This window comes from Hyaena hyaena, unplaced genomic scaffold, assembly GCF_003009895.1.
Source record: "Hyaena hyaena isolate Hyena2069 unplaced genomic scaffold, ASM300989v1 scaffold_0, whole genome shotgun sequence".
NCBI lineage: Eukaryota > Metazoa > Chordata > Mammalia > Carnivora > Hyaenidae > Hyaena > Hyaena hyaena.
In genome coordinates, this window is record NW_024080632.1 from 13727474 (window position 1) to 13750880 (window position 23407).

Consider the following 23407-nt stretch of genomic DNA (forward strand, 5'->3'; position numbering starts at 1 on the left):
CCAGATGTTACTAGTAATCGGATGAGAAGCAGCAGTGTGACCAGAAACTGGACCTTCCCAGGAAGCTCACAACTCTCAGAACAGGCTGGATACCTTCTGGGGTCCTGTGCAAAGTGAACACATGGGCCCCTTAGATGGGGTGGCGTCAGTTGAGTGTCCAGCTTTGGCTCAGGTCATGATCTCACAGCTCATGAGTTCGAGCCCCACATCAGGCTCTGTGCTGACAGCTCAGAGCCTGGAGCCTACTTTGGATCCTGTGTCTCCCTCTCTCTCTCTCTTCCCCTCCCATGCTCTCTCTCTCTCTGTCTCTCTCTCTCTCAAAAATAAACATTAAAAAAAAAAAGAAAGTACTATGAATTTCAAGACCAGGAACTGCAGAGCGTTAAGCCAAGCGCAGGCCTTGCTGAGCCCCGGGTGGCTGACCCGCCCCCCCACCCCTCCACGGCTTGGGGAGATTTGGGAGAAGAGCAGGGCAGGGGTTTGGTGGGGCAGGTAATCTCGGTTGGGAGGAGAGAGCAGAGGATGACCTTGCAGGGGACACCCAGGAAGTTTCGGTGAGGGGAGGGTGGGCAAGTAAACCCAGAGGGAAGAGGACGCAGAGGGAGGGAAGAGGGCACGGGGAACAGGGAGGAGGAGGGGAGGGGAGACAGAGAATGACCTGTAAGGTAACAGAAGTCGCTAAGCTGGGAGGGCAGGGAAGAAAGACTAAGGCGGAGTCAATACAGAGTTTCAGAGTCAGACAGACAAAAGGGGGAAAAGTTGAAAGCGACCTTTCTGCCTGACTCCTGAGAAAGTCCATGAAGGGCTGACAGACCCACCTCAGAGTGGGCCAAGGAGGGGGCCCCACAAATGGCCATCCTTCTGGGGGGGTGGTCCCTAGCAGCCTGGAGAGGAGAGGGCACGCAGGCATTTTCTGTTGTATTTGGGGGCATGTGTAAGAGCAGAATAAGGGCGGCCTTGGGGTACTTCCAAACTCCCCAAAGACCAGAGAGCTTCGGAGCAAGGTGTGAGTCCCCAAGAATGTGGGGGGTCTCGGGGGATGGGAGGCGGGAGCCACACGCCAACCGGTGAGCATATACCGATCAGACTATGCAACCGGAGCTCCTCAGGGTCTTTGGTTAGTTTTAACAGGAACCAGTAACTATTATTTCACACACAGGCTGTTTGGTGGTGGGGAAGCCGTGTTTGGGGAGGTCCTGGCAGGGAGAAGACTGGCTAAAAGCCCTATTGGGTTGTTTTCTCGACTGAGCAAATGAGTGTTCAGTTATGTTCTCTAAAAGGTCTCTCTGCACATCGGATATTAGGGTCAAGGAGAGCCCACAAGGACACATTCTTTCCTACAAACATTTCACCAAGGGTTCAAGGGCTCTCTTGGAAAGAGATGAGCAAGTCTACCGGCTTGACCACCTGTGTCCACAGGGGGCCACAGGAACACATCCCAGTGTCCAGAATGACCTGGATGCTACAGGGAAGGGTGGGCCTTGCATAAAACGCAATCAGGACCTTCTCAGGCAAGGTTCAGAGTAGGCCAGAAGGAGCTCTCTCCCTGGGACACTAAGGAAGCTGGAGTTGGGTAAAGCTAGGTTTAAAACCCTAAATGTGTTCATGTGATGGTCAAGGGGATCATGGTGATAAAGGTCACGGGCATTACAGCTTAAATAACACTGCATAATAACTATTATGAGTAGCCGAATGGGCATCTGTGTGTGATTCTCACTTGGCTTTCATAACTTAAGTTTTCGACTAAGCAACACCACTCCATCTAATTGGTGATGTTCAAAACCATCTAAAATTATTTAAAAGTTAGAATGCAAATCCAGGATGCCTGGCTGGCCCAGTCAGTGGAGCATGTGACTCTTGATCTTGGGGTCATGAGTTTGAGCCTCATATTGGTGTAGAGGTTACTTAAAAATAAATCTTAAAAAAAAAAAAAGAAGGAAAACCCTCATTCCTACCCTCTGCCACCATCCACCCAGTTCCCCCCTCTATACCTATCAGCTTTTATTTGTTTTTCATGCCTCCTCCCAGTTTCTTTAAGCAACTATGAACATGTATTCTAATTTCTCTCCCATTTTGCATGAAAGGCAATATTCTACACACACAATTTTTGCAATTTTGTCTATCCTAACAATACACTTTGGAGACCATTTCACATCAGTGTATTAAAAAAAAAAAAAAGCATCTATCCTTTTTGATGGCTGCATACTACTCCATTGTTGGATTTGCCATCACTTACTGAACCAGTCTCCTTGATTTGAGCATTTGACTTGTTTCCAGTCTCTTCACTCATACAATTCATTACTGTATATGTGTTATGTAATCTAATCAATCATGTGTTTGTATCATTTGCTACTTATTCTTAATGCTGTCTGGGACCCTCAAGCCCTTGTCTTTTTTTTTTTTCTTTTTTAATGTTTATTTGTGAGAGAGAGAAAGAGATGGAAAAACAAGTGGGGAAGGGGTAGAGAGAGAGGGAGACACAGAATCCGAAGCAGCCTCCAGGCTCTGAGCTAGCTGTCAGCAGAGCCTGAGATGGGGCTCAAACCCTCAAATGAGATCATGACCTGAGCTGAAGTTGGACACGCAACAGACAGAGCCCCCCCCCAGGCGCCTCCCAGGCCCTTGTCTTTTACGTTGAGCAAACACGTTTTCAGCCCTCTTTTTTCCCTGGATATGCTGTGTTTTCATTCATCAAGAAACTGCTTTAGAGCCACTTAGACTGTTAGTTCCCAGAGAGCCCAAGCCATGTCTGTGGTGTGAAGTATCGCAGGAAGTCAGGAAAATCTTGGTTTTTCTCCTAATGGTGCAGCCGTTCCAACCTCTGGTCCTCTACTTCCACATTTATCTGAGGGAGAGAGCAATCATTCACAGGGCCGTGTGGGGATCAGGGAGCAGGAATATATTCTGCAGACACATGACACTATCTACAGTGTAGGGAGACAGATTTGTGCCCAGGGCCCCCCTGCCAATCCCAAAGGGCGGGTCTGGTTTCCCAGAAAAAAAGCCAGTGGGAGAATGGGGTAGCGAAGGGCCAGCTGGTGGGCTGCTGGGGCCGTCCCCACTCCCAGAGGCTGAGCCTGAGCTCGCGAAGAGTCGTGTTCCGGAACTGACTGGGCAGCCATGGGCAGCCCACAGCCACCATCGACTCAGAGTTGTTTTCTACCTTTTACTCTGTTGTAAAATAAAACAGGGATCCCATTCCTGGTGTGTAGAGAAACCTTTCCCCTCCATAGACTGGCCCTGCCTTCCTGTCCCTCAGGAAAGAATGTGAAGTAATTTTCCACCTATTGCTCATGAAAAACAAATCCTGGCAGGCAACATGGCACCCACTCCCAGGCAAGAGTCCTCACCTTCCTCCCAGAGGAAGGGCCCCAAGTGGCTCACAGAGGGGCCTTTGTCTCCCTCCTCCTTGCTTTCTCACCCTTCCGACAAGAACCTTGGCAATGTCTCCACCACCGGTGCAGGTTTCCTAGAGCCCCCGCAGGGTGGGGGCCACCACCGTCATCAGCCCTCAGGCACCTTCCCCTCCTTCACCCTGTTCCAGCCTCCCAACAGCCCTGGTTACCACACCCCATCTCCCAGTTGGGGCAACAGGAGCTCAGAGGGGTCAAGCAACTTGCCCAAGGTCACACAGCTACAACGGAAGAGCCAGGACTTGAACCCAAACCTATGCTCAGCGCCTCAGGGTGAAGGGAGCAGGCTCTGGAGCCAGAACATCCGAGTTCAAATTCCAGCTCCGCTACCTGCTACCCACGTTGCTTAAATATTGCGTGCCTCAGTTTCCCTCTCTGCAAAATGGAGCAGTAATCGTACATACCAAATAGAGTTGGTGCTAGAATTAAATGAGAGGAGTATGCTATTGAATATGATGATGGTTCTTATGATTATACGACATATTGCCCCAGACACGAATGTGGTCCAGTCATGAGGTAGTGTGGTTATAACAAACAAAAAAACTCTTCTCGGAGCTTCTTTCACGCTAAGGTATAAATACCTGATGGTGGATTAGACATTTCTCATTCATACATTCATACATTCAGTGCTTACTGAGCACACATGGCCTCCCGGGTCCCAGGCAAAGAGCCGGGAACACAAAGAGGTAGTTCCCACTCCCAAGAAACCCCAAGCCAGGCAGGAGGGGGCAGATAATGAGCAAATCACAACACAGCAAGCCCCGCGTGCTGGGAAAACACACCGGCGCGGTACCAACGGCAGCTACCAAGTCAGGGAAGGCTGCCTGGAAGAAGGGGGCCTTGAAGGACAAGTGAGAGTTGCCTGCGGCACAGCAGATGCCACGGCTCCGAGGCATGAGAACCTGGCTCATCTGGGCAATATGGCGGGCGGAGAACGTCACGGGTTAAGTTCAGGTTTAAGTTCAGGTTTAAAGTTTGGCTGGTGTGAACTCGGGCACTGTGTGCGCGAAGGCAGAGTTTTAGCGAGAACACATGGGCCGTGGGGTCACCCTAAAATCCCAAAAGGAATACGTGGTCAGGGAACAAACCCCGTGCCCCTCCCCCTGAGCCCTGGGACTTAGTCACGCGTAGTTTGCGGTGCTCTCTCCCGAGTCCCACCACGAACCCCAACCCTCTCCAGGGACCTGAGACTCAGAACGAAACATTCCAGGCCTCAGGGTCTACCACTCCTTCAGCTTCCTAGTTTAGGAAAAGCCAGAGCATGGGGCGCCTGGGTGGCTCAGTCGGTTAAGTGTCCGACTTCGGCTCAGGTCATGATCTCACAGTTCGTGGGTTCGAGCCCCGTGTCGGGTTATGTGCTGACGGCTCAGAGCCTGGAGCCTGCTTCGGATCCAGTGCCTTCCTCTCTCTCCCTCCCCTGTTCGCACTCTGTCTCTCAAAAATAAAAAAAAAATAAAAAAAATAAAAAAGGAAAAACCAGAGCACCAGGCCACCCCCTGGTTGCTCCTTAAACAGGGGCAGGCCCTCCTTCCTACTTTCTTCTTCTTCCTCCCACCGCTTTTCCCTCCTCCGCCTTGGCTTTCCTCCCGCCTGCTCCCACCCTCCAGGGAAGGGAGCTCATTCCTCAGGCCACGCCCCTATCCACACTGGCTCCACCTACCTTCCCCTCCCCCTACCCGGACACCCTCCCTGCTCAAATGCATTCATTCATTCATCTGTTCTTTATTACTATTATTATTATTTTAGAGAGAGAGGGAGCATGTGTGAATGGGGTAGGGAGAGAGGGAGAGGGAGAGGGAGAGAGAGAGAGCGAGAGTGAGAGAGAGAGAGAGAGAGAGAGAGAGAGAGGGAGGGAGGTAGGGAGGGAGAGAATCTTAAGCAGGCTCCACATTCAGCACTGAACACAACATGGGGCTCGTTCCCATGACCCTGGGATCAGGACCTGAGCCGAAATCAAGTCAGATGCTCAATCCACTGAGCCCCTCGGTGCCCCACGTTCATCCATTCTATACCCAGGCTAGAAGCTGGGCCTTTGAGGCTCTCGCACAGTCATAGCCAAAGAAATACGGTCCAACAGCCGAAAGCACTTAAAAATTGATCCCAATGTTCTCTCTTAAAGAAAAACAGAGAGTATTGTGTCGGTGCCCGGCTCAGGTCCCTTTTACTAGCTGAGGGAGCCCACCCCACCACTGCAGAGAAGGCTAGACGCTCACAGCTCACGGCTGGCCCCTTCTCCTGAGAATTGCCCTCGGCTAAGCAGGGGCCACCTCTCCCCAGCTGACAGGGGTACGTTGGGCTCCCCATGGGGTCAGGCTGAGGACAGTCTCCACCTGAGACCACATCCTTGCTGAGTTCCTGCCCTGCTCTGTCCTTGAATGTCAATTTAAAAGTGTGCCAAAAGAAGTAACATTTTAGTACCATATTTTTAAAAAGTGAAACTAGGGGGTCCTGGGTGGCTCAGTTGTTTAAGCATTTCTGCTCAGGTCATGATCTCACGGTTTGTGGGACTGATCCCTGCGTCGGTCTCTGCACCAACATCGTGGAGCCTGCCTTGGACTCTCTGTCCCTCTCTCCCTCTCTCTCTGTCCCTCCCCTGTTCACATGCACATGGGCGCGCACTCTCTCTCTCTTTTAAAATAAATAAGCTTTTAAAAAATGAAACTAAAGCATAAAATACATGATGAGCAAAATACCAAAATTTTAAATAAAGATGGAATTCAACTCTAACCGTGCATGACCCGCTTCACTTGCCTCTCCTTGATCCCAACCCTGCCTGACAGCACACCCTCAAGACCTCACATTCACCCAAATCCTTGCCTCAGGCTCTGCTCTAGGAAAACTGACCTAAGACAGATATCCAACTCAGAACCCAGCCCTCTCTCTCTCTCTCCACACACTACCCTGACTCGGAGTCATGCGCTAAACACTCACATGGAAATCATTTCACACTGTCGCCCAAGATGGGCAACTATTATGTGCCAGGTACATTCCCTGCTCTGCGGTCCGGCTCTAGCTGTAACTGCTGGAACCCTCAAGTCCATGCCCAGGGCCCAGCCTCTCTGTTCTTTCCAATCATGTGAACTCAGCCACTCCTATGCCTACCTGGCTTCTCCCTGAGCTCAAAGGAGCCCAAGAGAGCATTAGTTCAGTCGACTCCAATTTTTGGGGGTTCATGAACCGGTTACATTTCCCAAATGGTGAGACTGCCCTAGAGTTCCCACCTTTCTGTGTTTGCCAAGTGAGGGTATTGCAAAATTAAAATTGTCCTTTCCCGCCCCCCCACCATTTCGGAAAACAAACAGTATTTAATGCCGACAAAAATCAGTGGGACAAAGACTCATCTTCCTCAGCTGAAAACATCTTACTTTCTGAAAAATTCATTCTGTTGTCTGCATTCTCCCTCTCTCTCCCTCTCCCTCTCCCTCTCCCTCTTCCTCTCTCTGTCTGTTTGGTAGGAACTTGACCGCATACAGGTTGCGGTGGGCTGAGGTTGTCGATCCCCCTGTTCGACATCAGGGGAAACTGAGGCCCAAAGAGCCGCTCTGTCTTTCCCGTCCAAACCCTGGCCATTGAATGTTTCCCTGAGAGAAACAGGAATGAACCAGGTGCCAGGGAGCTAGGAGACGTGACTTCTAGCCACACTCTGCTCCCAATTTTCCGAGAGCCTACACAGGTCTCTTTCCCTCCCTGAGCCGCGAGCATGTGGCTCTTCCAGGTGACTGTGAACTTGGAAGGTGCCCTCTGGCCCAGCAGCGAAGACTCAGGGCAGAGGCCTCGCCTGCACTCGTGAGCCAGGATGGCCAGAGACACGGGACTTGACACCAGGCTTCTTTCTCTGACATCACGTTTGGGCCTCAGTCTTCTCTTCTGGAAATGAGTTCTCAGAGTCCTTGCCAACTCACAGTTGGCTCACAGACAACAGCACAGGAGCCAAGGGCTGGACCCTCAGCAAAAGCCAAACCACCTGGGGAGAGAGGCTGGCCAAGCGCCCCAGACGAGAGGCGCACACACTATTTCCTTCTAGAGAGAGACCCAGCCCGGGCCGAAGGGCCATGACTCCAGCTGGGGAAGCCTGAAGTCTGTCTTTGTGCGAAACCTTCCCTGTCCACGGCGGAAGGGTCCTTGAGGCCCCAGGCGCCATCTGGACTCTTGGCAGTTTTTCTCTCTGGGAGGTGACAGTCATCAGGGGCGATGCCGTGAAAGGAAGTAGGTCCCTGTAGTCAAGGAAACTACCCCAGCTGTCCAGCCGCAAATGCAGAAGGGTAGCAGCCACAGGCCTCACCAACGTGGCGCCTTTGCAAGTGCTGTGGTTAAAGCTGCCTGGGTTCAAACTCCGGCTCTGCTGCTGACCAGCTGTGCGGCCTTGAGCACGTCACTTAACCTCTCTGTGCTCATTTCCTCACTTAAGCAATGGAGAGATGGGGGTGAAGACTCAACTGTCCATGAGCGTCCCCCTCACACCTGACAATCCATGCGATTTCCACCCCAAATTTCACTGAATGAGCCGCAGAGACAGGAAACCAGAACCCAGATGCAGGTCCTCTCCCTGGAGCCGACCCGAAGGTTTCTGGGGGCCACAGTTTTGTCTTTAAATGTAGGGGAATACTATGGTGCTGAATACAAAATTCCCATGCTTTTTAAAAATATATATATATATAAATAAAGCGTAGGCCCTCAAAATAATCTTGTGTTTTAAAAATAAGCACACAACCTCAAAATAACTCCAGTGAGGGTTCGTTTTTTCCCTGAGGGAAGGAGGGGGCTTCAGGAGATGCTGCAGAGCCTGGTGCCCAGAGTAGGGGGGCGTGGGGTGTGCGCCTCTGCTGTCCGTCCCCTCACTAACATGTATGGGGTGCCTGTGACGTGCTGGGCGCAGGGGGGCTGGGTGCCCAGGGCACGTGTGCTGGACAACTGAGGTTCACTGTTTTTCATAGGGTCTTATCTCAGCCACTCCCGGGGAGAGGAAGCCAAGGAGAACCCAGCCGGCACCTGGGGCTTCAAGGACCCTCCCTTACCTCAGGGTCAGTTCTTGTTTTTGCCCAAAGATGCTCCACTCAACTTCTGGAAGGATTTAGAGCACTGGCTGCAGAAGAATGCAGAGAGGAGGAGCGGAAGGAGGGGGAGGAGGGGGAGGAGAGAGGGGAGAGGAGGGGTGAGCAGTCACAGAGCAGATGGGGCCAGCCAGTCTTGGACCCAGCTCCTCACAGTGGCCTTGCTCTGCACCCCACATCTGGGGACAGAGCCCAGAACCCCATGAGTGCTGGGGCCCCCCCTCGGGAACTGGAGTGTGCACAGATGTCTCCAGCTTTTCCAGAAGACATGGAGGGGAGAGACCCGCTGGCTGCCACCCCTGGAGGAGCCAGATGATGCCCAGAGAAGCCTTTCAGAAGGTTCCAGAAACTCTTCACTGCCCTGGAGCCAGGAGTTCTTTTTATTTTTTTAAGTTTATTTATTTATTTTTGACAGAGAGAGAGAGAGCATGAGCCAGAAAGGCAGAGAGGAGAAGAGAGAGAAAATCCGAAGCAGACTCAAGACCATCAGTGCTGAGCCCGACGTGGGGCTCGATCTCACAAACCCGTGAGATCATGACTTGAGCCGAAACCAAGAATTTGATGCTCAACCAGCCAAACCACCCAGGCATCCCATGGAGCTCTTTTGACCTCACCCCTGTACCCTCTCAATCACCCTTGTGGTGCACCTGGAGTTTTCAAGAACATGGCTGTAAACAAAGTCAGACAACTTGCCCAAAGCCCACCACCGCCCAACACGAGAAAGCAGAAAGGGGCAGAACTTCGCACCAAATCCACCCCATCGCTAGGGACACGGACCGGCTCAGACCGCTAGTGGCAAAACAGCAAACACTTTGTACTTACTGACCCCGGGGCCCCAGAGCTACGCGCACTCCTTGCACGGATCCCCCAACTTCCAGATTCTCGCCTTCAAACAGCCAACTGTGGCAAATACCAGAAATAAATAAATAAATAAATAAATGCAATAAAATGTGCCCTCTCCCACATTTACCTCCCTCCACCCCAAAAACCCTGTGAGGCAATGCCATTCTCGCCCCCATTATACAGATAAGAAACCAAGGTGCAGAGCTGGGAAGTCAAGGAATGTGAAACCAAGAGCATGGACTCCAGAAGCGGCCATGTCCACACCTCCTGCCGCCCCAGACACGCCTCGACCAGGCGTGTGTCCCCCCACGATGGTCCATTGGCACGGCCCCGGCCTCTCGCGGCGCCCCCTCTGATGCCCACACAAGGAAGGAAGGGGAGCCTGAGTGAGAAGACGGTGTTACCAGTTCGGCAAAAGATGACAGGGATACCTGTCCTCGTCCGTGACCCAGGATATGGCCGTGGTAACCAGCTCTGCCCTCGGGCTCTGTGGGAAAGTGACAGGCCGGGGGGCAGGCAGTGTAGACATGGGTGTGCCCAGATTGCAACACTGGTCCCCCAGGCTTCCGGGGCCTGCCCTGTTTCTCTGAGCTCTGCTGAGGTACAGCTTCGTCACGTTAAAAAAAAAAAAAGTCAACCCAGTCTGGGCCACTCCATCTACGATAAAAGGGAGGAGTGGAGAGGCGCGGGTGATGGTGTGAGGAAGTGGGAAACACAAACGTCTGTGTGGAATTGACTCAGTGACTTCCTGTCCTTGGGTCTTTACAGCAGGACCGGCCATGGCCTGCTTACCTCTGGGAAAACCCCTGGCCAATAAGCCCCCCTCACCTTGTGTCCACACCGCCTGAATGTCCGCCAGCCACTGACACTCTCTGCGGACTTCAGCATCGTGTCAGCAAACCCACACGCCCTTAAGCTGTACTCAGCTGCAAACACCTCAGTGGGAAGGAGTTGATTGCTTTGATTTTCAGCGGGACATCTGGATGAGGACAGACTTCTGACAGAATGGGGCATTGGATTAAAAACAAAAGATGCATGAGATAGCCATGGGTGCAATAGGCAGGGTCTGTGGCAGAGGTAAAGCAGGAAAGGCCTAGAAATCCCAGACGAGCAGGAAAGGCCTAGAAATCACAAAAGGGGCCAGGAAAATAGGAATAGCCCTTGTGGTTTACAGTCAAGTGTACGGGCAGGTATAGGATGAGGTGTCGGGAGCCTGTCTCCCTTTGTCAGCAGCTGTGTGACCTTAGGCAGTCGACCAACCTCTCTGAGCCTCATCCTGAACAGGAAAGTATGGCTGCAAACAGGCAGGGGGGTAGGGCAGAAGGGGGCAATGGAAGAATTTGGTCTCATTTCAAAAAGCATTGACCAAGGACCTCCGGGCACCCATCTTGTTTTAAGAGCCCGGAAGTCAAAGGCGCGCCCCCTTGACAGGGACCCACTGAATGCGGGGCCTGGGGTGAGGAGCTTTCTTTATATGGATTATCTCACTTAATCTTCACCCTTTCATTGGCAAATGGGGACACTGAGGCTGAGAGACAGCAGCTAACCAGAACTCAGAGAGAGAGAACCCTGCTGGTCACCAAAGGATTCAGGATTTGAACCCAGGTCCGTCCAACTCCAGACACCAAATTATTACCCTATGTGCCCCATCATGGTGCAAAGATCGCATGTCAAAGGCAAGAGAGGGGGGCTGGCTAGTAAAGACCCGGTAAATTACAGAAGGAAGGAGCTGGCGAGCACACAATCTCTCTCTGGGCCTCAGTTTCACTGGCTGTAAAATGGGACCCTCTGCCCCATCTCCACATTTTCCCAATGAATCTGTGGACCCACAAAACAACCTTAAAGAAGGGATGCAGGACGGGCAGAGGCCTGGCAGGGGCTCAGCGAAGGGAAGCTTCCATCCTCTGTGGGCAGAGGAAATAACACACAAGGCTCTTAGGAGGAGGTGGTGTTGGCTTTCTGGGAAATGCAAGATGCCAGAGCAGGGAGAGGGCCGAGAATGTGGAAGGAGCAGAGCGCCAGGCATCAGAGCAGGGGAGGTGAGAGGCAGCACCCAGCCAGGCTCCGGGAAGCCGCCCGCCCTTCCCTGGGGCCCTGCTCCTGATTTCACCTTCACATCTGAGGTTTCTCCTGGGAGGGGAGGGAACGACTAGAAAAAGAAAGGCCCATTGAGGCCAAATAGGCCTCGAGTCCCCCCAGGAGAAGAGAGGCTGGTGATTCAAGGTCCCCACCCAGTCCTGCCATGTTTTCAGGCCAAGGCAGGAAATGGAGGGGAAGGCTTGGGGCGAAGTGTGACCCTGGCACTGGGCACACTTGGCATTTCTTGGCCCCTCCTGGCTCGGGACTTCCGGCCCCCACGGTTCTGCAGCACCAGGGGCGGACCCCTCACACAAAGCCCACAGTGGTTTTCAGCCCCACCTCCGAGCCACACATGATCTCATGTAAGCCGTACAACACCCCGGTGAGCCTTGTTCTACAGTGAAGGAAACTGAGGCACAGAGCAGCTACGTGAACATCCCCGGGTTTCACAGCCGGCAAGCGGCAGAGGCAGGTTTCAAAACAGGTCCGTGAGCTCGCAGAGTCTCTGCTTTTACCCACCGGGTGGCCGTTCCCTTCTTACTCAAGGGACGCCCTTTTTCTTCGTGACCCAAATCCCTGACAGTTGAAGAGGCCCCTTGTGAGTCAAGTCCCGCCATAAAAGAGACTGCAAATTGCCTGCACTCCCGGAAGGCTATTTTGACGTCAGTCGGCTCTATCTCCCCAGCCGCTGGAAGCCAGTGCCTTCAATGCCCAGCCCGGCTCGGTCTGGCTCGACGGGCTGTGTGGCAAGGTCTCCCCGCAGGAAACGAGTCACAGGCCGACCCCAGCTGCCATCCTGAATCAGCTTTCTTTAGCCCTGGAGGAAACAGCTTGTTTCTCCCAAGCTTTGAGTCTGTCTGGCAGCAAGTCCTGGGCACAGGAGGAGAGGGGACCCATCATTCAGTTAAGAAAGCCACCAGTGCGGAGAATACTGAGCTGCTTCATGGACCAGACAAGCCAGGACAAAGAGCCACAAACCGACATGCCCTCTGCCAAGTCAGAATTTCAAACTCAATTAGTTTGGGGTCGTGTCTGGAATCTGCCATTGTTCAAATGTTTGAGCTTCGGCATGGAGTTCGGAGACAGGGGCCTCAGGACAACAAGATGCTGAAATGCGGCAGCATAGGACCACCCAGAGAACCGGGTGGGACCTTCGGAGACCCTGTGGCGTGTCCAGACTCCCTGAGGCCACGCCCTGCTTCCACCCACCACACCAGACAACCACCCCCCCCCCCCCCCCCACTCATCACGCCTCCCAATCTCTGCTCGCCCTGCTCTCCGCACCTGAAATGTCTTGTATTTCCGGCCAACTTCTGCTCCGGCCAACTGGAGGCCTCCTCCAAAGCCAACTGGTCCCTGGAATGAACTCAAGTCCGCACTTCCTTCTCCAGGCGCTATTCCCTGACTTCCCCTATTAAAGCTACCCACCCCCCCCCCACCGCGATGCTCTCCGCCCCTGTAGTGCTTTGCACACTGAGTGTAGCAGGTAGGCACTAATTTGAGTGTATTTAGCTATATGCTATCGGGGCCCCTGGGCCGCTCAGTCAGTTAAGCGCCTGACCCTTGATTTCAGCTAAGGTCATGGTCTAGGTGTTCGTGAGATGGAGCCCCATGTCCATCTCTGCACTGACAGCACAAAGCCTGCTTGGGATACTCTCTCCCTCACTCTCTGCCCCTCCCCTGCTCTCTGTCTCTGTCTCTGTCTCTGTCTCTCTCTCTCAAAATAAATAAACTTTAAACAAAACAAAACAAAAATACGCTCTCAGTCAAATGGCCAGGGTTCACCTACTTTACTGAGTGGATGACAGATGGAAATGTCATGGGTGCACTGTGCACCCTACCATTAAAGCCAGAATCTGGCCACATGGACATCACTCTGGTTACATACCTGTCTTCCCAGTTGACTGGGAGCCCCCTGTGGGCAGGGCTTGTCTCTCCCTATATCCCACGCTCCCGGCACACAGCAGGTGCTCAATAGATGCTGGTGGGGTGCATGGGGGTTATATCCTGGCTCTCTCACTCCCTTCATGGGCTCCTTTAGACAAGTCCCTCTCACTTTCTAAAGCTTGTTTCCCCATCTGAAAAGTGAAAGCATGGACTGACCTCTCAGGGCCATGGTCTATCTGTTTGTGTCCCCGCCACCCCCCAACCCCCATCCAATGCATATGCAGATGTCCTAACCCCCAGCAGGATCTTATTAGGAGGTGGGGTCTTCAGGAGGTGACGAGTGGGGTCAGTGCTCTCATGAAAGAGACCCCAGAGAGCTCTCTTGTCCCTTCCATGGTGTGCGGACACAGAAAGACGTTGGCGGTGTGGAGGCCAGAGGAGGGCCACACCCAAGGGTGACCGTGGTGGCACCCTGCCCGGGGACTCCCAGACTCCAGAACTGTGAATGACAAGTTCCTCTGTCTGGCAGCCAGACAGTCTCTGGCATTTTGTGACAGCAGCCTCAACAAACCAAGACCCTCAGGAAGGACAAGTGACGATCTCAGATGACCATTGTCATCCATCGAATTGTGAGGTCAAATCTGGTTGATAGACTGTCCTCAGAGCTGGGCCCTGACATCATCCCCTCCCGTACATGCATGTCACTGCCCCGCCCCCATCAAGAAGTGGACTCTATTGCTCTTCCCTTTAGTCAGGGCTGGGCTGGTGACCAACGGAATGTGGCAGAAGCGACGCTGTGCTGACCCCAGGCCTAGGTCCTCAGAGCCCTGCCAGCCTTGGCTTTCACTTTCCAGAGCCTAGGCCTCCAAGTAGAGACGTCCAGATGGGGCTGCCACATGGGGAGAGACAATGGGTCCCAGCAGGATGGGAGGCCATCTTAAGTGGCCCCGCCCTGGTCAACTCCCAGCTGAATATCACCTGTGAGCTACCCAACTTCGTTCCACATGGCTTCCGTGTGGGCCGTCGCTGCCGTCGCTGCAGAACTCTGCCAAGCTACAGAGCTGTGAACAAGTAAGTCACTTCCAGCCACCACATTTTGGAGAGGTTTGGACCACAGAGCAAGATAAGTAACTGAAACATCTGGGTCCAGCTAGAGGGAGGGGCATGATTCATGTCTGCTGTGGCTGGTGAATGAGGGCTGAGGAGCACCGTCCCTGGACTAGACAACGTCAAGATCAGTGTCAATTCAACCCAATGTCAGGTCAAGATTTTTCCTGGGCCTACTAATACCAATCAACTGATGAATGGGTCAAGAAGATGTAGTTTATATAGACAATGGGATACTACTTGGCAATGAGAAAGAATGAAATCTTGCCATTTGCAACAACATGGATGGAACTGGAAGGTATTGGACTAAGTGAAATAAATCAGCCAGAGAAAGACAGACAACCTGTCTTCCCTCCTATATGAGACTTGAGAAACTTAACAGAAGACCATGGGGGAAGGGAAGGGGAAAAAATAGTTTCAAACAGAGATGGAGAGAGGCAAACCATAAGAGACTCTTGAATATAGAGAACAAACTGAGAGTTGATGGGGGATGGTGGGAGAGAGGGGAAATGAGTGATGGGCACTGAGGGGGGCACTTGTTGGGATGAGCTCTGGGTGTTTTATGTAAGCAACGAATCACAGAATCTACCCCCAAAACCAAGAACGCACTATACACAATGTATGTTAGCCAACTTGACAATAAGTTATATTAAAAAACAAAAAAAAGATTTTTCTGGGGCCTATTGGACATGAAGTTTCCAGACTGAGAGGGGAATAATATATCAGACAGAAACCTGAACCCCACTAGGACTAAAGGAATCAGATGGACGAATCCTAGAGATGGAGATGCATGAATAGGAGAGCAGAACAGGAAGCTGCAGGGTCTTAGCTGAGGGGACCAGACGGCCCCTCCCTTGAGCCACCTCACATTCTGAGAACCTTCTAGCTGAACACAAGCCTGGTTGGGCATCTGGAGCAGGATGCCCCCGGGTTAGGACACACATTCCCAACAGTGAGCTGCCTTTCTTCAAGGGTGCACACAGCCCACGGGCAAGGCTGAGCCCTTCTCCCTAGCATGGGGCAGAAACAGAAGGGTTCTCCTGTCTAGAAATCACTAGTGTCTGACACACGGGCCCAGCCACCAGGAAGATTGCTAGTTCATGTTGAGCCCTTTACCAGGTTCCAGACACCATGCTCCACACTTAACTTGGGCACCTTCATTTCTTCCTAACCACCACCCCATCAAGGGCTTACTGCCATCTCATTTCATAGATGGGAAGACTCGCTTGCTCAGAGCCACAGGGCTTGTAGGTAATGGGGCACAAATTTGAATCCAGCCTGAATGATACCAAAGCCAGGGGCCTTTGTGGGGCTGATGATCACCCACACACCACGTTGTAACAGCCTCCTGGGTTGTTCACACCCACACCTGTTCTGACTGGTCAGTCCCCTGCTGAGTTAGCTGTAACTATAACAGGGGCCCTCGGAACTCTCAATTTCCAAACCTAGGAAACAAAGAGACACAGATCAGTGTTCGAGAGACCCCTCACTGTGATGGGCAGAATAATGCTACATGCACTGCATCAAAGATGCCCATGTCCTAACCCCCAGAACCTGAGATTATGTCACCTGATGTGGAAAAAGGGGCTTTGCCGATGGGACTGAGTCAAGGCTCATGAGAGGGGGGAGATTACCCAGTGTCATCACACAGGTCCTTATAAATGGAAGAGGGAGACAGGAAAGTCAGAGTAATACGATGTGAAATGGACTCAGCCCGCTGCCGCTGGCTTTGGAGATGGAGAAAGGGACCATGAACCCACCAGTGTGAACAGCCTCTCGATGCTGGAAAAAGGCACAGGGTTGCATGCTCCCATGGAGCCTCTGAACGGAGCACAGTTCTGCCAACCCCTTGCTTTTTAGCTCAGTGAAACCTGTTGGGGACTTCTGACCTTCAGAACTGCAGTGTAACACATATGTGTTGTTTTAAGCCACTAAGTTTGTGGTGGTTGTTACAGCAGCAATGACAAACTCATACACTGGTTATTTGAGCTCTTTCTCTCATGCTCAAGAACTCACAGATGCTGATAACTGTTCAAACAAATTCAGATAACCAGGGACGGGCTGCATTTTGGATAGCTCCCTGCCCTTACACCCCACCTCTGATCATTTCCTGAGCACTGCAGACACACTCTCCACCACCCTGAGATAGGAGGAGATGGAGGCTCGAGAGGCAGGGACTTACCTGAGCTCCCCGGGGGGCCGGTGCCAAACCCAGCTCTCTTAACTTCTGACCCCTGATTTCCGGAATAAAAACCTGGCAGTCACTGTCTCTTGTACCAGTAGCCCTACCCAGCTACCCCCTTACACAAGAGCTTCCCTCAGGGCCAGGATCAGAGGACCCGAGCTGTGAACCTCAAAAAAGCAGAACCGATTCCCACAGCCCGCCTACGTAGCAGCTGACCTCCCCTGCTGAGTCAGCTGCTGGCACTTCCAAGTTTACTTCCAAGTTTGCAGAGTGTTCGTGGTGGTTGGGACGAGGTCTGAGCTCCCCCCACCCCCAACCCCCTGCCCGAGCCCCAGGCTTCTCCACCGGGCGACGTGTGAAGCCAGGAGACAGGCCCAAGTGAAATTTTCCAGCCTGGGGACCTGAGATCACAAGGCACCAGACTCCCACATAAACCCAGATATGCAAGGGCAAACCCCAATGCCCACTTTCCGGAGAATAAAAATAGAAATGTCTTCATTGAGCTGACCATGCACTGTACGGTGCTTTATGTATATGAGCCCATTTTATCCCCAACCAAGGCCGTGAAGGAGGCACTAAGAGGGTACCCACTTTACAGATGAGGATGCTGAGGTGATACACGGCTGGGGACAGAGATGGTATCTGAACTAAAGAGCAACTGGCTGTGGCGTCTGTGACCATGGTCACAGCGTCAACCGATGCCAACCAGATATTCTGTCTTCCCGTGATGGCACCGTGTAGCATTGCTTTCTCTCCGTTCCACCCAGCAGCGCAATGAATCCTACTTTCTCCCAGCGCTACGAGACTATAGAGATTCCTAAGAGAAGTAAGGTAGCTGGCTTCCTAATTTGGCCTGAAAACAGCATGTCCTGAAGTCCACAGGCAGCACAGTGACTGCTGACCCCAAACTCTCACGGACTGAGAACACAGGGCCCAGGGCCTAATCCCACCCAGGGAACTTGGGAATGTCCCCGACCCAATCAGGGCCTCACCTTCCTCCCGTCTAAAATGGCAGCAAACAGAACCACCCTGCCACGGCCCCCCCAAAGTTCCGCAGGGGCCAGGAAAAGAGTCCTTTTCCAGGGTTCTGCCTTGTGGAGTCCCAGACATCACAGCAGGTGCTAATAAAAGTTTGTTGAGTGAATAAATGAAAATACGTGTTACTAGCTTGCCTCCCCTCCCCCAAAGGCCTTAAGCACAGAGTCTGTGTCTAATTCCATTGTAAGGCTGCCACCTCTCCAGTAGGCTGATTCATGCAGGGAATCGTTCCCAAGCACCCGCTGGGTGCCCGGCCCAACCAAGGTCTCAGTGCCATCCGGGCACCCTCAGTCTGTGTCCTACACGCTACCCCCTTCTCTGTTCTCTGGTCAGTGGCCATAATATTAGGCTGGGCTTTCCAGGCCAGGCCAGCCAGCCAACCGCCTCATGCCCAGCACGCCTGGACCATCCTAGGGATGTGGACCACGATTCCTACACTCCTACTTCCTCATGCCCAGACCTGGGGGAACACAGCCCGGGGAACACCCCTCCCCCAATGACATGCACGCATATGTGCTCACATGCACGCACACACACGCACACATACGTGCTCACACATACACATATCCAATGTGCGACGCCACCCTAGGACGAGACTAGGCTTTGTCAGTTCAAATCCCAGCTCTCTTGCTTATGGCGTGTGTGACCTTGGGCAAGACCCTTTATCTCTCTGATCTTCATGTTCTTTGTCTATAAAATGGGGATGATCATCACGATGCCTTTCTAGGTAGGGCCTTGAGGAGGATGCAGAGAGATACTGGATATGAAAGCCTTTGGCTCAGCGAAGGGTGCTGCGCTCAATACAACTATTCTTCTCGTTTGCTTTCTCCAGGAGGGAGAGAGAATCGCTGTTGTCTGAGCCCCAGCGAAACCCACATTTACTGGGCTGGGATGTGGGGATTTACTCAGTATATCTGCTGGGGATTATCTTGAGGACAGGAAAGTATTTGTGGAGCCAAGATCACCATGTTGACACGATGTTAATCAGAATTTAGACTTAAAATCAGAGAATGGAGGAGAGCCCAGAGGTCACCATATTTGTGGCAGAGATGACTTGTTGTTTGCGAAAATCCACCCTCCCCTTGCACCGCATATAGCTGACATTGGGGGAAAGCCACCCTGCCGAGAACTCTACTTCCCAGCCTCCTTTGCAACTAGATTGGCCACATGACTAGTCCCCTCGTGTGGGAGCAGGCACTGAAAAAGTACACATGCCATGTCCATGCTTTCTTCCATCAGTGGTGATGTCCAAGGGGACAGTAGGGACATGCACGGAAGAGGGCCACCCCCATGCAGAAACCCCAGCCTTATAATAAACGCCTGCATTATATGGGTTTGCAGCTATTTATTCCAGTAGCTCCTTCCCTGACGAATACAACACTCAACCTCTTTGTTTACAAATGAGACGATTATGGCCAGAGAGCAAGAGCACCTTGCCTGAGCCCATGCAGCACATCCCACAAAGTTCAAGAACGTTGGTCTCTTTTCAGTTTGGGGGAGATTTGCCATGTTCAGCCTGCTCCCACCAAAGCTCTAAGAGTGAGTTTCGGTGAGCCCTCCACTTCTGTTTCAACTAACACAACGTGTCTTTGGTCTGTTTTCAGACTGCCGTCCTCCGTATATTTTCACTGGGAGACAAGAATTCCATTCTATGAAAATGATTCCAGAGCCCACACACCGGGTGACCGCTAGCACGCTCTGGCTTTCTGGGGTGTTACGAGATAAAGTTTCACTTCTTCTGCACCATGCGTCCCGGCCTCAGCTGCTGACACAGGACATGAAGAGTCACAGAAGCACATAGATAATTTGCTTAGAAAGGGAAAAACATAAACCTCAGTGTCTGCAATAAACAACCCAGAAACCTGGACAAAAGGCACACAAGGAAAAATGGTCACATACCCTAGCTCGGTGGCCCTCAGGCTTTGGGATGCATCAGACTCATCTGGGGGGGGCTGGTGTAAAAGGAGGACCCCCACCCCACCCTCAGAGACCCTGACTCAAAACACTGGAGCGTCAGGAAATGCTCATGATTATTCTGCATGAATAATATGATTCATGATGTTTCTGATGCCCACATTCTCAGGAGGGTACTTTGAGAAGCCCCGAGTCTACTTCGTAGCCCTGAAAGTGGCAGTAATTACCGGCAGTAATAAGCACACTCGTGCGGCGTAGCTCAGAGAGTGAAATAGGTTTTTAGTACTTTTGTACTCTGATGGGAAACTGAGCATCACTAATCCACTGGTAACGAAATTCATAACCATTTCTATTTGGCTCAAACGGGTATCAAAGGTTATAGGCAGCATGCTGGTGTAGAAGTGATCGCAGAACCATGGCTGATGTTTACAGGGCCCCTCAGGACACACCGAGCCCTCTGCCAAGTGCTCCACCTGTGTGACCTTATTTACTCTTTATAATATTCCCATTTCACAGATGAGGACACAGGCGCAGACAGAGAACTTGTGCTATGTCGCTCCGTCGGCAGGGGGCAGATCAGGTTCGAACTCACCCAAAAGGACTAACTCCATAGCCATGACATACTAGGTGCTAGTGCCTCTCATGGAGGTCTCACGTCGGAACCCCTCTCCAGGCCTCAGTTTCCTAATCTGTACAATGGGCATGTTAATAATATCTCTGCCATCCAGCCACGGTGAGGATTCAAGAAAATCATGGGAATAGGGCACCTGGGTGGCTCAGTCAGTTAAGTATCCAACTATTGATTCCGGCTCAGGTCGTGATCTTGTGGTTCGTGGGTTCGAGCCCCATGTTGGGCCCTGTGATGACAGTGAGGAGCCTGACTGGGATTCTCAGTCTCTCTTTCTCTGCCCCTCCCCCACTCACCTTCTATCTCGGTCTCTCAAAATAAATAAATAAATAAACATTAAAAAATATTAAAAAAAGGAAAAGAAAAAAGAAATGGCAGTAAAGTGGTTTGCAAACTGAGAGGAGTTAAGTAAATTAACACTGAAGGGAAGAGACTTTGACTCTCCCAATCCCGTTTTACAGATGGCAAAACCGAGGCCTTGTCACTTTATTCAATGAACATTTACTGAGCTTCTACTGTGTGCTAGGTCTTCTGCAGAGGACTGAGGATACAGAGAGAATAGTGTCCAAGTCTGGCCTCAAGGAACCCCCAGGTTAGCAGGAGCGACAGAGGAGGCTGAGCCCTGAGAGAGGAACCTCTCAGAAGCTGTCAAGCCTGAGAAAGGAGTGACTTTGCCAAAGTCAAGTTTACCTATTCCCTGAAGTTTTGGCAGAGAAGGTTCCTGGGTACCAAGAGAGAACTCTTCCCACAGGCTTGTCACTGCCGGACACCCCACCACTTAAGCACCCCTGGGTTCAGTTAAGCTTTCTTTTACTGAGAAAGTGCCCAGTACCCCCCCACTCCCACCCCCAGAGGACTGGATTAGCCTCTCACGTTCCCCTCAACAAATAGGGCATTGGATGAGCCTCTCCTTTGCACAAGTTTGGAGGAAGTGGGAAAGACAGCAAGAACCACAGGTAAGATTGGTCTTCAAAATGAGGTACGGGCCGCCAAAAGGGAAGTTGGGGGCCAGACCTCTTAATGGAAAAAGAAGACAGACCCAGAGCCTAGCTGGCCACTTCCTCGCTAGCTAATCTGAACCACAGGACAGTCTGAGTGATCAGACTTACATCAAACAACAGTTCCTTGATTATGATGCATTGTTTGTAAGTTCGCCCAAAGCTAACTTTTACAGCGCACTCACCTAAACAGGAGCACGCCAGGGCGCCTATGGGGGACCCTCTTGATCTCAGCTCAGGTCAACATCTCACGGTTTGTGAGTTCAATCCCCGTGTCGGGGTCTGTGCCGACCATGTGGAGCCTGCTTGGGATTCTGTCTCCTCTCTCTCTCTTTCTCCGCCCCTCTTCTGTCCGTGCCCTCTCCTTCTCTCTCTCTCAAAATAAATAAGTAATGTTTAGAAAATAAATAAATAAATGGCGGCACACCACCCACGTGCTAAGTCTGGAAGCAGAGGGGAGTGTGGCGCTTGATCAACAGACGGCACTGCCAAAGGGTCCGTATCCTTCATATACGAAGAACTCTTAAATGCCAACAAAAGAGAAGCGTGCCAGCAGGAAGGAAGTGGGAGTGGACTTGAACCGTATACTCATAAAAGAAAAGTGAACAGCAAGATTGTAAGGGACAATTGGCATTTATAAAGAAACGTAAAGGGGGCGAGCAGCCAGAGAGCATTCTCACCAGAAGCCTCACAAACCTCAGAATCAGGCAAACAGTTGCTCAGTGATTTAGCCTTTGAAAAAAAGTATCCATGGGACAGAGGTGGCCACACCTTATTACTGTTTGTAATAATAGAAAACAAGAAGAAAGAAGCAACCCCAGTGAGGAATGGTTACATAAATTCCAGGACATCTCTTCCGTGCCGTCAGGAGAACGCACACTGATGGGATATGGATGGAAGTTCACGGTCGGTGGCAAAGGACAAGGTAGGAGACCCAGCAAGGTGTTGGGTGCATATTGAACCTGCGTCTGCTGCATCGTAGGCCCTCAACAACCAGCAGAGATACATTAGGGGGTGAGCGAGGGTGTGAGTGATGGACAGAGCCACCGGAAAGGCCACTTCTGGGTGGGGACCTCCTCCTGAGTCTGTACTAAGAGTCCAGGGGCGAAGGAGGTGAGCTGTGCAGATGCTCATTTTGCTCCAGTCTCGCACCCCCCACCCCAGCGCCGGCTTACCGTCTCTGCAGCCCTGAGCCGGCGCCTTCCTCTCTCTGAGCCTCAGTGTCCCCACCTGTAAAATGAAGACACCTGTAAAATGGTGGCGTTGCCGTGAGCGTTAGTGGAGTCACGAAGGAAAAACGCTGGGCTCGCTGCTTTTAAAACTACAGTGACCCCGCTATATGCACGTTACTCCGGATCTCTGAAAATCACATAGAGCTGTTTTCATTTTGACAAAAATAAAATTTCAAGCAGAGCCACGGGCCTCCTCTCTCTACTAGGAGCCCCCTTTCCTGACCCCTCCAGAGGAAGTCAAAGCCCAGCGTGATACCTTGTGTCTGGTCTCCGCCTGGGTTGACCCAAGGGTCCCCCTGGACTTCAGGCCACTGGAGGCGGTGCCGGGGACCCGTGTTGCCGGACTTCTTTCTCTCAGTCACCTCGTTCTGTGGCTGTGGCTGTGGCTGCTGGCCCCGAAAGCCGTCCGTCCATTCATTCAAGATCCCCTGGACGCCCCACCCCCCAAGATCACAGCCTCCCCTGAAACACCCTCATCCCTCAGGAGGCTCTCCCGGAGGCCTCATTCAGTCCTGAGCTCCTCTCTCTCTCTCTCTCTCTGCTGTCCTGAATGGGACAGAGCTCTGCCAGAGAAACAGCTGGAAGGAGGAGAGAGGGAGAGGGAGGGGCAGGAAACTGGGCTGGCCGAGGGCGGGGGCGGCCAGCTGCAGGGAGTGGGGGCCGCCAGGGGAGGCTGCCCCTGCCTGCCAGCGGGGGACCGGGCTTGTGGATGGTGGCTGGTGGCGGGGCCTGCCGGGAGGGGTGGCGGTGGCCGAGCCCAGCTGGGAGTGGTGCTCACCATCTGAGCACAAACCAGGAGCACATGCAAAGCCCCGGGCAGCTGTGGGCCGCGGGGCCGCTCCTACAAGGGCCACGGAGCTGAGCGGGGCCGCTCCTACAAGGGCCACGGAGCTGAGCTGCCGGATACCCCACCAGGCTGGGCCATCACCTCTCTCCGCCCACCGGGATGCCCTTCCTGGCCTGAGGTGTGGCTTGATGACCTCCAGCTCCCTTTTTCCTTTCTTTGCTTTATTTATTTATTTTCTGTGCGTG

The 23407-nt window shown here is 52.4% G+C and overlaps 1 protein-coding gene across 10 annotated transcripts in view; it reads right to left on the reverse strand.

The window, feature by feature from the left end:
• The window catches only part of CMKLR1 (chemerin chemokine-like receptor 1), a 49850-nt gene extending 26946 nt beyond the window's left edge, over positions 1 to 22904 (reverse strand). The window contains exons 1-3 of one of the 10 annotated variants that reach the window (XM_039253534.1): positions 22632 to 22903; positions 22319 to 22373; positions 9291 to 9364 (exon numbers count right to left, since the gene is read on the reverse strand). The gene's annotated coding sequence lies outside the window, so the exon portion shown is untranslated. Of the gene's footprint in view, positions 1 to 9286; positions 9365 to 9711; positions 9771 to 10135; positions 10305 to 12670; positions 12736 to 16562; positions 16593 to 22318; positions 22374 to 22631 lie in introns of those variants that run through there. The other 9 variants (XM_039253453.1, XM_039253623.1, XM_039253699.1 and 6 more) reach the window with 9 other exon arrangements.
• Positions 22905 to 23407: the final 503 nt, after the last annotated feature.